The following is a 15469-nucleotide window of genomic DNA, read 5'->3' as shown; positions in this document are numbered from 1 at the left end:
AAACTTCTTTTTAACTGAGTGAGGATAGTTGATGGTTGACTTCTGTGCCGTGGAAAAAATGTCAGATAACGTGTGTGCTGTCCCCCTGAGTCAAAGCAATTACCCCCCTAATAATGGTAATTACACGGTGCATCTGTGACGTTCTGCATGCTTAAGACTGCACAGATATTAGCTAATTAATCCTTACAACACTGCTGTGCGGTTGTACTGTTATCCGCCTTTTGTAAACGAAGGAAAAAATGGAAAGATTGACTTGGGCTCAGGAGCCCAGGGCACGCTTGGGCTTCAGTTTCGGAAGCGTTTCCCACCAGACTGCAGTGCCTCGAAGGTACAAGCGAATGGAGGTCACCCGGGAGCACTGCTGCCGGGGCAGGCAGTTAGCTGGTAGTTCTACAAAGAATAAAGGACGAGAGCAACTAAGTTACCTCCCCAAATAATTGGTTTTATAGTGACGGTGAAGAGGATGGCTCTTCTGTCACAAGAAGCTGCTAAAACAGCTACCGGTGAACACAAAGGCGGCTTCGAGCACGGAGCAGCGCTGGTGGCGTGCAACGTGGATGTGACAGGCTACCCTTCGTCTGCCAGCTGCTCCGGAAAGAAGAGCGGCTGCTGGTGAGTGCCAACTGCAAAGCTTGGTTGATACATAATGCATTTCATGTACTGAGTGAACAATCAGGTAGATTAGATAGAGCATCTTGTGTGAAAAGCAGTTCAGCTACGGTTCTCACGTCAGATGAGCTGGCCACGCAAGTCAGCGTTAACTGAAGGCAAGGTGTTGTCGCGTGGTGTCTTAAGCAAATGGATTTCTTTCCGCCCTTCAAGCCAAAGGCGGTTCATGCTCATGTAGTGAGCTGCTGTTGGAAACACTATAAAAGGTGCGTAGAAAAATACGGTTATTAAAATTGTTCTGTGACACTGGTGCTAAGTTAGAATGGGTCTGTGCTACAGCTGGTTTGTAGTTTCGGTTCATATAAATAAATTGGCTTTGGAGCCTGTCAGCAGTGTGTAAACCCGGAAGATGAGCAAGTACTCTGGTTGCCTTCACAGCTTTAACTGTGTTTCTTGTAAGCAGTTTTGCCGACATAACTCAGGCACACGCGTGCCAGAAAAGCTAACGTGCAGAAGGCTGATTTCCTCGATACAGTCTTTCTCCACTCTTCCAGATCAAATGTCCTATCGAGCCGCCTGGCTGTTTGTGCCGTGCTGCAGTGGGGCAGAGCAAGGGGCTTGGGAAAGTGTGCGTGGTCGGGAAAAAATCCCATTCCTGTTTGTAGGAACGGTCCCTTTGGTTCCTGGGTCTGTGTTAAGCCATCCTGAGAACCAAGGCCTTTGCATTCGACGCATCCAGATGGCTCGTTGCTACTTTTAAAGTTCTGAATACTCTGATTAATTTTCTTGGCTCTCTTTGGTTGTAACAAATAAAAACATCTCTGGCATCTTCTAGCGTCTAATTTTTGCTTGTTGGCAGCCAGCACAAAACACGCGGGTGCTGTGCAGTGCTGCGCGTCACCTCCCTGCAGTGCCAGGGTCCTCAGCTTGTGTCTGTCGTGGATGGCGTGAAAGGAAGGGCACGGAAGACATCTGTCTCGGTGAGACCATCAGTCTTTGGGAAGTCAGGTGATGCTTTGCTGTTGTACCGCATCCCGGACAAAGCTGCGGATCGTGGCACTGACAACACTTTCAGCTTTGCGTCTTCCTGCGCTCCTAAGTGCCTTTCTTCCTTAGCATTTTGTCAGGATCTCTCTGGTAATTTTTGACCTTGTCATGTGTTTTTGATCAAATTAAATCCAGGGATAGAGCTCTCTAAGCTCATTTAGATACCTTCAAGGAAAATAGCTGGCTATAGAAACCATACCCAAATGAGCACCTCCACTGAGAGAGGCCCTGCAGTGTGGGCTCAGTAGTTACCTGCTTTATTTAGCCTGTGTCGGACCAGCCACGTTTTATGCCGCCTCTTAGTTGGTGGCAATTAGTGGATGTTGGAGGGAGCCGAGAGCGCTGGCTGCATCGAGGGAGCTCGGGAGGTGCGTAGGGGAGCTGAGAGCATCGCGCCGGATAAATGCACGGGGGTCACCAGGGTGGCGGGGGCTGTTGTGTGGGAAGCGCGGAGGAAGGTTGGAGCGGGTCTCTGGAGCCTGCTCTCCTAATTTTTCATTGTTTGCGGAGCATTAACTTCTTTTTTAGTTAATGAATGTGAAGGGAAATTGACTCCTGATTGAACTGCTTGTCTATTTTCATAGCTATTAACTTTGTGCTGTAGCATGTAAAGCTGCTTTCCCAAGCAGTGGCACCGGAGTAACGTAACCTTTAAACCAAAGCAATAAATACTGTTTATCTTTAAAATGCCACTTTTCCCTTTTCCTCATTTTCTGAATTATTTTTGATGAATGGTCACTTAAGCAGCCTGTTCGGCATCATGAACGCCACTTGATATAGATTAATGGTGGTGTATGGGTGAATGCTTTAGATACTCTTACGCGTGTGCTGAACTCTCTGGCTCCAGTCTGACAAACTGCTTTTGGATGCTAATGCGAACAGAGATGCATTTAAAGAATTAATGAATGGATTTGTATTGCTAATATTTTTTTTCCTGTTACTTGAAGGATTTTTACTGAATTTTCTTTTCACTCTTTTTCTAAGTTTGACGGTTGAGAGCTTATCTGTCAATAGATGCATGATCTGTAAAATTGTGGAAAACTTGCATAAATCTTCAGTTTGAATTCATTCTTACGCTATTACGTGTGCAATTTTCATCTTCTAATTTTGCAAGCTAAGCCTTAAAGATTTAAAGGCAGAAAAACTGTTGTATTTTGGCAGTGGGCGCCTGTCATGCCTGCTGGAAATGGAAGAGTGAGTTATGATCTAGTGTCTTTAAAGTGTGGAGCTGAGACCCGGAGAACAGAGCGCCCTGAACTTCTGAAGGAGCTTGCTGTGTCCTAACAGCAAAGGCAGTGATGGGGTTTTTTTCCCTGCCAGACCAGCCTGGTTTTTACTGCTACAGAGCATCCAAGCTCTGGGAAGAGCCAGCCCACCCGAACTGGTAGGATTTAGGAAGTTAACTGAAAATATTAGTTAGCGTTTGCTCTACTAAAGGAGAATCGAGTCCGATCTGCTAGAAAGATCCCATAAAAATGAGTGTTCATAGCACTGCAGCACTTGTGGTTGTGCAACTCTGTGAGTGGGGAAAGCACGTGACATTTTGTAGTGGATGTTGATGTTTGAGAGGGCACGATGACCACCGACCCTGCAGCTGCCCAGATTCGGGTCTGCCGGGGTCTGCAAGCAGGCTCTGAGCCTGCCCGGGTAGCTTCTGCCAGCTGCCCACCGGTCTAAAGCGATGGAGAGTGCACCAGAATGCCTATTTCGGGGAACATTTTGCCTTGGAGAGAAAGCTGATGAGACCAGTATGCTGCACTGACCTGGTGTTTTCTTATTTGTCCTGTATTTTCTTATTTTAAGTAGTGACTGTGATATAAAACTTTGCGGAAAGGATAGAGGACCCTGGAAAGAAAGCATCCTTTCAGTAAATCATGTTGCTCATGACAATTTGTATTCTTTTACATAAAGAGTGGGTCTATTTTTTTAAAATGGCTGTTCTTTTTGCTGATAATTAGTGTGAAACAAATAACGGAATATGTTACTGCTGGCTTGAAAGTAGGATTGAATGGAGGGGGAAAAAAACCCTATGTTTCTGAACACTTGCCTATTTTAATCTAGTACTGGGAAAGAATTCCCTTTATACCAGTAATAATAAAGTAGTATATGTTTTGAAGAGATACTCAAGTAGAGCTATTATTTTAGGATCGTAGCATTTATTATTCCATGAAAACCTTACTCCCTTCTCTTGGTTAACTTTTATGTTCCAGATTGTCAAGCAAAATACCATTATGGTTGTATTATTTTAAGAATGATGATGTAACCAATGTATTTTTTACTGCCCCCCCAAAGAGTTTCAGGTTTTTTTTTCTCTCTCTAAAAAGACAGATACTTTGTTATAAAACCTAGAAGGATAGACAGTAATGGCTTACATCTCCTAAAACTTGTGGAAAGGGAGAGAAAAACAATTTTATTTAACTAGTACTTAACGGAGCATGAGAGACTGTGATTGAATGAGGGATGCTCGCTGATACCATGTTTAATACCCCAAATCCCTTTTAGTGTGTGTGTGGCAGAGATGGTCAGACCTGCAGTAATTCTAATATACTTGAGAGCTTTTGATTTCAGAATATCACAGAAGAGTTGGGGTTGGCAGGGACCTCTGGAGATCATCTGGTCCAACCCCTCTGCTCAAGCAGGGTCACCTCGAGCAGATTGCCCAGGACCGTATCCAGCTGAGCTGTGTATATCTCCAAGGACGGAGACTCCACAGCTGCTCTGGGCAGCCTGTTCCAGAATCTGAAGACCATCACAGGGAAGGAATGTTTTCTTACGTTCAGCTGGAATTTCTGGTGTTTCAGTTTGTGCCTGTTGCCTCTTGTCCTGTCACTGGGCACCACTGAGAAGAGTCTGGCCATGCCCTCTTTACATGCTCCCATCAGGTGTTTATTCACATTATTAAGGTCCCCCTGAGCCTTCTCTTCTCCAGGCTGAGCAGTCCCAGGTCTTTCAGCCTCTCCTCGTATGAGAGATGCTCCAGTCCCTTTATCATCTTCGTGACCCTTTTGCTGGACTGGCTCCAGCAGGTCTGTGTCTTATCTTGGGGAGCCCAGACCTGGACCCAGCGCTCCAACCGTGGCCTCACTGGGGCTGAGCAGAGGGGAAGAGTCCCCTCCCTTGCCCTGCTGGACACGCTCATCCTCATGCAGCCCCAGATGCCATTGGCCTCCTTTGCGCAAGGGCAAACTGCTGACCCACGTTCATAAAAATAGACATGCCCTTGTTAAGGCCACACTTCTTTCTACATTTCCTTACAGAACGGAGAGGAAGGGCTGGTATGTCTCTGCTTGTAAGGTGAGGCACCCTTTCGCCTTCCACAAAGCATGTCTCCCGTTAAAGATGCCCTGTTTTAACAGGCAGCCGCGCGGGGATGTGATAGTTGTACAGTCTAGTGGTACGTGATGTGATGGGGCTCCCGGTAAAACGCGTGAGCAGCTGTAAAGGAAGGCTTCGATCATCTTAAGTTCCTAATACCTGCTTGAGGTTCATAGGCTTTTTCACTTAGCCTGCTGCCTCCAGAGAGTGAGATGAAATTTTATATCTTGTTTGTTGCCTTCCCCAGGAATGTGATGAAATGGGCACTTTTTGCATAGGGTGTGTATTTGTTATGTGGCAAACTTTTGCAACTGCACGTAGCTGTACCACTCATTTCTCTGAACTCTCGCGTCTCTGGTGAGGTTGTGGTTTATCACCGGACCAAACATGTTTGACTTTCTTTATCTTTCCAAGTCATCCGAAATTAATTTCTTGTGTAATATTAATTAAAGAGAAATGTCATGTAAACAAAACCAGGTTATAATTAATTCTAATTATATTCTAATTATTGTAATTATGATAACCATGATAATTAATGGTTCTTTCATATTAATCAAACATGAATGAGATGGTAGGCCTCATGTGTTTGCTTGCAGAAGAAATGCAAATTTCAGAGCTGTTGAGTGAACGACTTTTAGACCTTTGCATATGAGAAATGTGTGCTGTGGCTCAGAATTCAGAATTTGCAATGAATCTGGAGCTGCGATGGTACTCTGGCTTTTGAAAGGTTTTTCTAACGGGTTGTGCCTAATAGCATGCTCCGTGAGGCCCAAAATTGTCTGCTGAGAGGAGGCAAGGAGTACTGGTGCGTTTCATTGATCTGCTGCTAAAACTTTGGGAAGCTTTCTCTCGATTGCCTTGGTTTTTCCCTGTAGGATCTTATTGACAGCCGCAGAGCTTAGGCCTCTTCTGAGGTCTTGGTGAGCTGCATTGAATGGTTGTCTTAGCTAAACCAATTGCAGTAACGCCTGTTTGGATTGCATAGCTAATCTGCTCCAAAATTTGAGGTTTTGACAGGATCGTGTCATGTTGTGCGTGCTGGAAAGCTAGGACGGACTTCTGTGAGTGTTGGGGTGCCATGTGTATCGGCTGCACCCCGAGGAGTTTCAGTCAACTCCGTAAGGCTTAATGGTGGGAACGCTGGCAGGTGGAAGCCAATATCCCTCTTGCTGCATCATCTTCTAGATCCACCGTCTCGATTACAGATTCATGAATAACTTGTCTGCCGGATAGCAAGGGGGAAAGAAAAAAAAAAAAAAACAAAGAAAAAAAAGGACATGGGTTTTGTGTTGACCTGAAGATCTAGGGAGCAATAACATGGAAAGAGGATGAGATGGAGAGCTCCTCCTTTGTAGCCAAGAGATGGGGATTATAGGCTCCACTGTGAATCTTGGCTGCAATGAAAGAGAGAGGGATGGGGAGTGAGCAGATAGCGCTTATAGTCCTTGGGTATCAAGGAGGCCCTACAAGGCCTTTGCACTAAGTGGAAGCAGTAGTGTCCTGGAAGGTATCTTAGCAAAAAAGGGGCAAGAAGTTGGTTCTCGGGGAGCCACTGTTCATATTTGGTACCCTCCGTGCAGGGAAGCAGTTGCTCGCTGGCCTCTCGGATCAGTACTTTTGCCCGCAGACTCCCAACCTTCGCAGGCAAAGCGCTGAAGATCCCTGCAATGCCAATCCGAAGGGTTTGCTCTGAGGAGAAGGCTTGAGTGTTTTTAGATAATTGCTGCAGAGAACTGTGTGTTATAAAAAGAATGTGTTTTTTTAATTATGATGATTCAATAACAACCCTATTAAAAGTGAAGAGCTGAAATGCAGGTGAGCTGACACAGTGCGATGCTTTGTGTTATGAAGTCAATTATTCAGACTAATTCTCTCCAAAACCTGAGCAGTTACTTGAGCATTTAATCTTGGGGTTTGTCGTGGCTCCTCCCAAACCGCGTTGCACTCTGTAAGCCTATTCAGTGTTAAGAGACACTTCCAGCGGCGGTGTGGGACTTGTTTCAGCGGCTGACGTTGCCCCTCATCTCCCAGCCACTGAAGAACTGCACTGGGATGGTAAATGGTGCTCCCTAGTTTAATGCTGTGGTAGGAGAAAGCGGGTTGTGCCTGCCCGTATTTGTGTTTAATGTGGTTGGCAGTCACGGGCACGGAGGTTTGAGCAAAAAATGACTTTTTAATCTCTTTGCGTCCAGGCGACTTTCACATTTGCCAACAGAGTTGTTAAGTAAATCCGAGATTTGCAGTACTGTAAAACATGCCAGAAAAGTATTCTTTTATGATAAGGGGTGAGTGTAGGGTTTTTTTCCCCCCACTCTTTCTTTAGCTGTCTGTTTTTATCCTTCTAGGAAGATAACTGCACTTACTTCCCGGTAGCATAACTGGATTTTCTGGATTACATTCGTTTCTGTTTACTACGTCATGTACTTACCAGAAAGTATTGGAGGATCTCTCCATGTTTCTTGCAAGATCTTCGTATAGGATAAAATTTCAGGTAGTGTGAAGGAATGGGCTCTTGGCAGAGCTGTGCTGCAGTAGGATTGTCATGCTTCTTCTCTGGAACGGTTTAGAAACTGCGCCTGGCCAAGCTAAGCTGCTGTTGCACAAAGTGTTTTTAGGATTTTCATGTCTCAATTCCAACCATCTCTTCCTTGAAATGTATACAAGATTTTTAGGAATACTTGTTACCAGAAGCACAGCTCCTTGGAGTGCCTTGAAAAGCAAGTAATGGTGAAAACATAGTGCCAACATTTCTAATGCTGTGTTAGGATAGCACTACTAAATTCTGTTATTTTAAGACAGATGGCCAAGAAATTTGTTACCAGTAAAAAGCAAGAAAAGAATTAATGCTTGTCAGAAATGTTTCTCTTTCCTGGCAGAAGCACATAAGGTTTTATAAAATACCTTGTGAAATCAAGATAATGAGGAAACAAAAGCATGTGTGAGGTTTCTGAAGTTGTTAAAACTAATATTTAGGTCATCAGTAAAATGTAGTTGTTCATCCTGTGTTATGCAAAGTGGTTCAAGTAAGTTTTCCATTTTTTTTTCCTCAGTCTAGCAATTCAATTTTTGTTTGACAAGGTTGCATTTGTATTCCTTGTTTTGTACGTGGAAGTATGAGGTTTGTGTTTCTTGGGAACTGGTTCTTTCTGCCCTGGAGATACGGGCAGTGCGGCTTGCAGAGGTGTTTTTCTTCTACAAGGACTGCATTCATGCCGTGGAGAACCCTTACCTGCCGACTACCTCAGGTACGAGCTTTTATAGTGACTTTGTTCTAAAGCGCTTTACAAACTACATGGACAATGTTTTTTTCCAAAATGAAAGCTGCTCCATGGAGAGAGCAGTTATTTTCCAGCCCACGTGAATTCTGCAGAGAAATATGGAGGCAATATGTTAGCACCAAAGTTGGTACCCAGGTAGGGTACTGCTAATAGGGTTGTTCCCATGAGCGTGCCTGCCAGCAGCAAACGGCCTAAAAACTGGGGCCACATCTTTAAAGGAAAGAGGAATTCTGGATACATTACCCTTTTTGTTGTTGTTGATAACTGCTTTAGTCTTTGATGCGAAGTCCTTGAGCCATGCGATTCTGGATTTTGCAGTCTTGCAGTGTATGGATCTCTCCGTGCCCATCCGCTGGACGTTCCCTCAGCTTGCGTTAGCACTGAAGCGGTCTTTAGCTCAACTTTTCTTTATGGCTCCCTTGGGTAAGATTTAACCAGCGCCCGTTCCCTCTCTCCAAGTGTTTTATAGCCTCATCTATCTGACTGCCAGCATCTTGTCTTTGTGTGAGGAAGGCTCAGGCTGGTGCTCCAGGGTATTTTCATGCATCTGTTATCAGGGAAGGGTACGCGAGGTACCCACCTCGTCCTTCGGCAGAACTGAATTGTAGGCCTTGAGCTCCTTCCTGAAGATCATTGCTTCGTGCTCGAAGCTGGTTCAGGCTGTGCTGGTGTTGGGTGCTCGTGCATCTGGAGGAAGCGTGGTCTCCAGTGGAGCTCCATGTACAAATCCAGTCAGCAGGCTCATTCATTGCCTCGACACAAGCTTCCACTTAACTTCTTTCTTCAAAGATGTGAACAGCTGTTACCAAGCACCAGCAAGGCAGTGCTCTCGGCCATAACGCGCAAGTCGTGGGCAGCCGGTGCTGTGTGATCCTTTCTAGCCAGGTTATTCCGCCGTGCCCTCGACATGGAGGCGGCTCTTTGCTTTCAGCTGATCTCTCTGCTGCCTCTAACGCCAAGTGGTGAGGGGCATGAGAGAAACTTTTCTTTAATTCAGTGCTCTGTGCTTGTAGAAAATGCAAGTGTCTTGTCTTGAGAAGTAGCGTAACATCAACAGCTGGGAACGTTGATAGCCCATCGTGGCTGTATCTAGGTCTTGGGTGGAAAAACCCACACTTGTCAGCCCCTCGCAGTGATGAGGCAGAAACCTGGAAGGAGGAGACCACAATTGCACGATGTCGTGCAGTGAAAGCAGTCCTAAAAAGAAGAAAACACAAGAAAGAGAAAAAAGAGAAGCCAGAAGAAACTTGCAGCTGAGTATAATCAGTCTAGACAAGGTGCCAGCATTGAAAAGGTAAAATATTGCAGATAATTAAATAAATGTTGTGTTAGCCAAGTGTTTGTTTTCCCACCATCACATCTGCGAGGTGATTGATGTCTTCAGTAATCTAGTGAGTACACAAGTGTCTCCTTTCTGTTTGTTCTTTTATTGCCTCCATCCATTTTGTTTCTCCTCTATTATCTGTTGCTGTATGTTTATTCTTCCTTCTCTAGCACTTCGCTGCTGAAATAAATACCTGCCTTTGCCATGACTGATGGCACTTTTCCTTGGTTATAGTGCTATAAGCTCAAAGATGTCTCAAGCAGAGCTCTGAGATTTACTGCTGGGATCTGTGAGTCCTTCTCTGGGAGCAGCGCTAGGACGATGCACAGCTCATGGGGCTCGCTGAGTACGTCGAGGCTATAGGAAACTGTCTCGAGACCCGCGTTCTGCCTCTGTCTTGGACGCGGCTGAAATTTCAAATTAGCACTGTATCAGTAGTTGTGCTCCAAAAGTGAAGCCCAGCAAGGTCTTCCATTGAGACTGCAATGTGCTGTTAGGTACAGTGATGCTTGTCCGACCTTTTGATCTCATCTCATTAGATTGGAGGAATAATTAGCACCGTTAGCAAACTCTTGCCCTGAGTGTAAGAATAAATTGTGAAATAGCTGTGACTTGTAGTTATTACATTGTTGTTCTGTATATGTTCCTTGTTTACCAATTATATGTTACCTCTAGGGTAATCAACTTTAAATATCCACCAATAATCTGAACACCAAATGGCACTTATCCTAGAAGTACACCCAAGTAATCTATGCACATACATTAGGAGTAGGCTGAAGTGTTTACTTAGATTTTAACGTAATGTTCTGTATAATTTTTGCATAGATTGGGTATTGCAGCAAGTTTCCATGTATTTTTTTTTCCCCCTAAAAGCTACATTTGGTGGTAATGGGTAGTATTTATAGCAGTTGTGGTGAATTAGAAAACTGATTGCATGAACTACTTGATTGCTATTCATTTCGCAGTTTACTACTGCCAAATCTCTTGCTGAAGTCTTACATGGAAGTTTGTGTGTTTAAACGCATCAGCATCGGCCACGAGCATTTGAGGACAACTGGAGCTTGCTGTGCAACTAGTCAGCAAGAAATATTATGGGTTTATAGAAAAGGCTCGGCAGCCTTGTGCACTTGAAGTAGCTGTGTGTTGTTTTTAAATGTGTAAAAATGGCAACTTTACCACTGCACTAGGTACAGGCTTTTCAGGCTCAGAGATGGATGTAGTCCCACGAGTACTTTCCCAATCCTAGAGCTCAACATCTCTGAGATCCTGAAGTGCCTGCAGATGTTGCCGCTCTTCGGTTAATCTTGTCACGCCGGCAGTAAGATGTGTTTTATCTATTGGCACGAAATGTGGCACCGGTCTCGCATGACGATTTGGGACGTATTTCTCAAGAAGGCTTTTTGGAGTACTGTTCAATATCTGTTCACTTTATGTAGCATACAGAAGTAGGTAGAGGGTGCTTTAAGATCTGAAGTGAAAGAGGAAGCTAAGTTTCCTCATCCTGGTTGTTCTTTCAAGATTAGCCACTTTGGTTCACGTGAGAGAAGGCTTCTGAAGATTTTCCTTACAAGTAAAGGGACACGCTTAAGTGTTCATTACAGTGAAATCTGAGATTTTCCTTAGGTTCTCGTTGTCGTTAATCAACAAGTCCCCCAGGCGTCTGTGGGTGATTGTGGTATTTTTGACCACAGCAGAAGCATCAACAGAGAAAATTTCATAAGAAAACGAAGGTTTGGGTAGTCTCCTGGAGTGAATACGAAACCTATGAAGTGTCACACAGTTGCATTTCCATTACGCAAAACTGATCGTAACTACTTTTATTCTGATGCCTAGCACAAAGTAGTGCCGTTATTCTTAAACAGTGAAAATGTGTTAGGTTTCTCCATATGTTATTTGTAGAAGGAATAAGATCCCTTTGTGGATATTAAGGGGATGCTGTTTCTCTCAGGTTTACTAATGTGCTAAATAATATATAATTGATTTTTTTTTTTAAAGCTAGGTTGAGTGTTTTTGTAAATAAAATGCAGTATCACAAAGCACAATGGCCCATATTTGTTGCTATGTTTATACAGCATGTGAATATGCCGAACTGGCCATTATTGCCTGAGGTTGAGATCGAGGTGGATTTTCCACTGCTGCACTTGTAGAGCAGTCAGGGCATGCAGATGAATCTGATATTCTCGCTTTGTTTTAGTCGTAAAACCTGGAAAAGAGGAAAAAGTATTTCTAGGCGAGGGAATACAAGCAGTGACTTAATGTCCAGGCTGTCAGCCCAGAAGAAATGACCTCCAGCGTGTTGCTTGGGTCCGTAGAAAGGTCATCCTAAAACACAGTTTCACGTGTACCTGATGTAAGCTCTGCCGGTTGGATTTTGGGTCCCGGGTGGTTTTCCACAACTGCAGCAGCCTCTCTGATGTTTCAGGAGGCTGCGATGTAGAAAGCAGTCCCGAACAGGTAAAACATGGTTGTGCCGGTTTGAGGGGAGGACTTGCGGAAGAGCCAGTCGGGCTTCTGTCGTACCTGGGTCTCGCACAGTGTCTGCTGCCGTGATTTCTCAGGATGTCACTGCGGCACGTGAACCGTAGGTGTAGGTACCTTCAGGGTGAACTGCAGTTAAACCCTGTTCCTTATAGAGACTATAAGTGTAATAGTAGCGGTGTCGCAGCTCGTACCTAGGAGCAATAGGGAGAGTCGTCCTGGCAGTGCCGTGATGCTGGAAGTGGTGCTGCCCGATGCACGGGGTAAGTCTGCTTGGAGGATGGAGCAAGGTGAAGTAGTCGCCCTTCGTGTACTCACACCAAAGGAGCGCTTGCATTTCTGCGTGAGCCAGTATGATATAAAATAACTCTCCCAAGGGCGTGTCCATTAGTCCCCACGAGAAGGCTGATGCGGAGGGATAGCCTGACGCACTGGGTCCTTCTGCAGTTTGCGGGCGCGAGAGCTGATCTCTTCTCCTTGCGCCATGCTGGCACCAGCCAGAGGATTTCAGGTTTGAGATTGTCCCTTGATTCTGCTCTGTCCTTTTAGTGTCTAATGACAGGAAGAAAAAAATCTTCATTACAATTTAATGAAACTTTAATAAGCAAGAATACTTAATAGGGTCCAGAAACTTGAGACTGCAAGGAAGAAGAGGATCAACAGTATATTTGTTCTTTTATTTTTAATTTACTGGTTTCAGTGCTGTTGATCAAAATAATCTAGATCTTGGACCATGAGAAAATACTGAGGAAAATATGCATGTTTTTGTGGACTGTGCATTTTACTCGTGCATAACAGCTATCCCTGTTTATGAACACATATATTGTTTTGTTTGGGTATGTATTTTATATATAGGTGTACATATATGTATATTTTTTTCTTGGGCTATGAATGTATTTCATTCTCTACACAACATATAAAAGAACTTGTTCTGTACCAGGTTTCTGTTCCTGCAGCTCTGTAATTGATTCCCTTTAACTTTTGCTCAAAACAGTAGCTGTTTCTAAGGGTTTTTTTGTTCCGATTTTATGTTACTTTACCTCTCTTGTACTTAGAGCTTCCTCAAATCTAGTTGATTTGAACCTAGTCAGGTTATTAGTAGGTGATTGTAGTTGGCATAATAAGCTGATCTCTGTTTTTGCATCTCCTGGTTGCAGTCAGTGGTACTGCCCAGTTCATCCCTTTTGGTCAAATCACCCGCATTGCGTTAGTGCAGTAGCATTACAATTTCTTCCCTAACAAGCTTTCCCAAAATTTGCACTGGCTACTTCTGTGCAGAAATGATTTTAGCATGGCCACTGCGTCTTAATATACGTGTTTTTGGCATCATATCCCATTTAGTGCCTCCCTTTTCCCCCAGAAAATCTGCACTGGGGTAACTTCTGCCCTGCGTGATCAGCACCGCACAACTTGTCCCTTCTGTGTGTTGAGTTAACGTGTGGCACCGCAGAGCTGGTGGCTGCAGCTGGCACCGAGGGCGGACGAGGTCCTTGTGAGGTGCTGACAAGATGCCTTCCCTTCCCTCCTTCCATCTCGGTAGTGCTAAGCACTGCTCTCCGGTTCCCCGGCTGCCTGACTGTGATACTGCCCAAAGATAAAAACGCAGAGACCCATTAAAACTGGACAGGTTCTGTCATTTGTTTGATTCTTTGTGAAAAGCGGCCCGTAATTCTTATTTCGGGGATGCTGCTTGATGGATTGATTTGATTCTGTTGCAATGGGAAAATGGTGATTAGTGAGTGCGTCGTCTTAACAAAACTTTGGTTAAAAACTCTATTGGTACTTGTTTGACCATGGATCGATTCAGTTGTAAGAATAAAAACGCAGTGACAATTCACTTTGGAGTATTTGCCAAGTAGCATTGACATAACTGTAACGGGCAGAAGTCAATGCAAAATGAAATTTATGCTTTTGTCCAGAACGCTGCAAAAATAGCAGCTGCCAGCTCTTGTTATTAAGTCCTGGATTAGTGAAAAGGCCACGCAATAAAAATGCAGGAAGGAAAACAGGCATTAAGTTATACTGAGAAAAGAGTGCATTAATGGGTATTATGCGGCATCGAAGCATTACGTTTGTGTGGGAACTGAGTCGTTCTGATTGGAATTAGCTGAGTGAAGGGTTATAATAGTGATAGGAACTGTCAGTTCAGGGGGAAAAGAAACAGCAATGTCCACTTTAAAGTTGTCATAGCTTTCGGAAGAACAATGCAGCGCAGTGGTTAATGGATTTTTTTTTTTTTTTTAATGATGAGGTTGCAACAGGTTATTTATGTCAGTTCCTGTATCTGGTTATTTGTGGGAACTACAATAAAAGTTAAAAAATAGGGTAATGTAATGCTTACTGTTGTATTTATTTGTACTATTTATCTCATAGTATTCTTGTATGTTGTTTAGTCTCGAAACTAATTTTTCATAGCAGCCCATCAATCCCGGCGGGACTGCTGCGGGAGCAGCGCCGTCCCCGTTAGTCTGACTCAGGGCTCCTGCTAACGTCGGTAATCGAGGAGGTAATGAGATTAAAGCGTCCTTTTGCTGAAAAAGAGCAGCCCTTTATTAACTGTTTCACTGTATTGACAGTATAACAGGGAAAAGGTTATGAAGGGCTCTGCTGGTTTTCACTTCCTGAGAGCCAGGCAATAATATATTGCTGTTATTACCATTATTGTTATTGCAACTAATAGGCATTGGTAATCTGGCATATTTATGGGCCCAGCTGTGAAATCCTCTGGTTTGTTAAACACTGAGGAACGTTGTCCGGTTGAAGTCAGGGCGGCCGGAAAGCTTGCACATAACTTATTTTAAATGCCAGCTGGGTTTTGACATAATCCAGATTTACGGCATCCCGGGTGCATTAAGAAGTGGCCAGTCTCTGACTGGTGATAGCTTGAGCAAAAGCCAGGGAGTTGTTTCCTTGCTAGAAAGAAAAACACTCCCCTAAATATCCCCTGGCTGCAAGGCCTGTTTAGTTACCAAGCTGCCAGCTCTGGGTTAGGAGCGTCATAATAAGCCTGTCACTTGTTCTGATTCTGCCGAATAATTCATATTGTATGAACTCAAGTCCTAAACAAGCCTGTAATTAATGCTGGATTGGTCCTAGGGAATACAGCTTGGTAACTCATTGCTCCGGATAGATGGATAGAGTTTCCCGGCTTTCTGGTTCTTTTTTTCTCAAAGAGCATATTGCAAATGAGCCCAGCTAATTTGTAAAATCCAATATCCAGACGTTTTCATCTTTTTACTTACGTAAGCACTAGCATGACGTGTTGGCTGCATGTTGCTGCTGCCCGTGATTGCACGGCAAGGCTGGGCGTGCGGTTTCCCGTGCGCCCAGTGCTTTATTCTCAAGGTGCATGGCCTTGTTAGCTGACCCAAGGGCTACGTTTGGAGACAGTGAGTTAATCTTCAATATTATATGCAAA

At 44.2% G+C, this 15469-nt stretch overlaps 1 protein-coding gene across 5 annotated transcripts in view; it reads left to right on the top strand.

The window, feature by feature from the left end:
- The window catches only part of LOC112981614 (protocadherin-15), a 1192166-nt gene that overhangs the window by 532107 nt on the left and 644590 nt on the right, over positions 1-15469 (top strand). Inside the window, exon 1 of one of the 5 annotated variants that reach the window (XM_064513572.1) lies at positions 7418-7462. The exons of the other annotated variants lie outside the window; for them this stretch is intronic. The gene's annotated coding sequence lies outside the window, so the exon portion shown is untranslated. Of the gene's footprint in view, positions 1-7417; positions 7463-15469 lie in introns of those variants that run through there. 5 annotated transcript variants of the gene reach the window in all.

Source organism: Dromaius novaehollandiae, chromosome 6, assembly GCF_036370855.1.
Source record: "Dromaius novaehollandiae isolate bDroNov1 chromosome 6, bDroNov1.hap1, whole genome shotgun sequence".
NCBI classification, from domain to species: domain Eukaryota; kingdom Metazoa; phylum Chordata; class Aves; order Casuariiformes; family Dromaiidae; genus Dromaius; species Dromaius novaehollandiae.
This window is presented reverse-complemented; position numbering and strand designations above follow the sequence as displayed.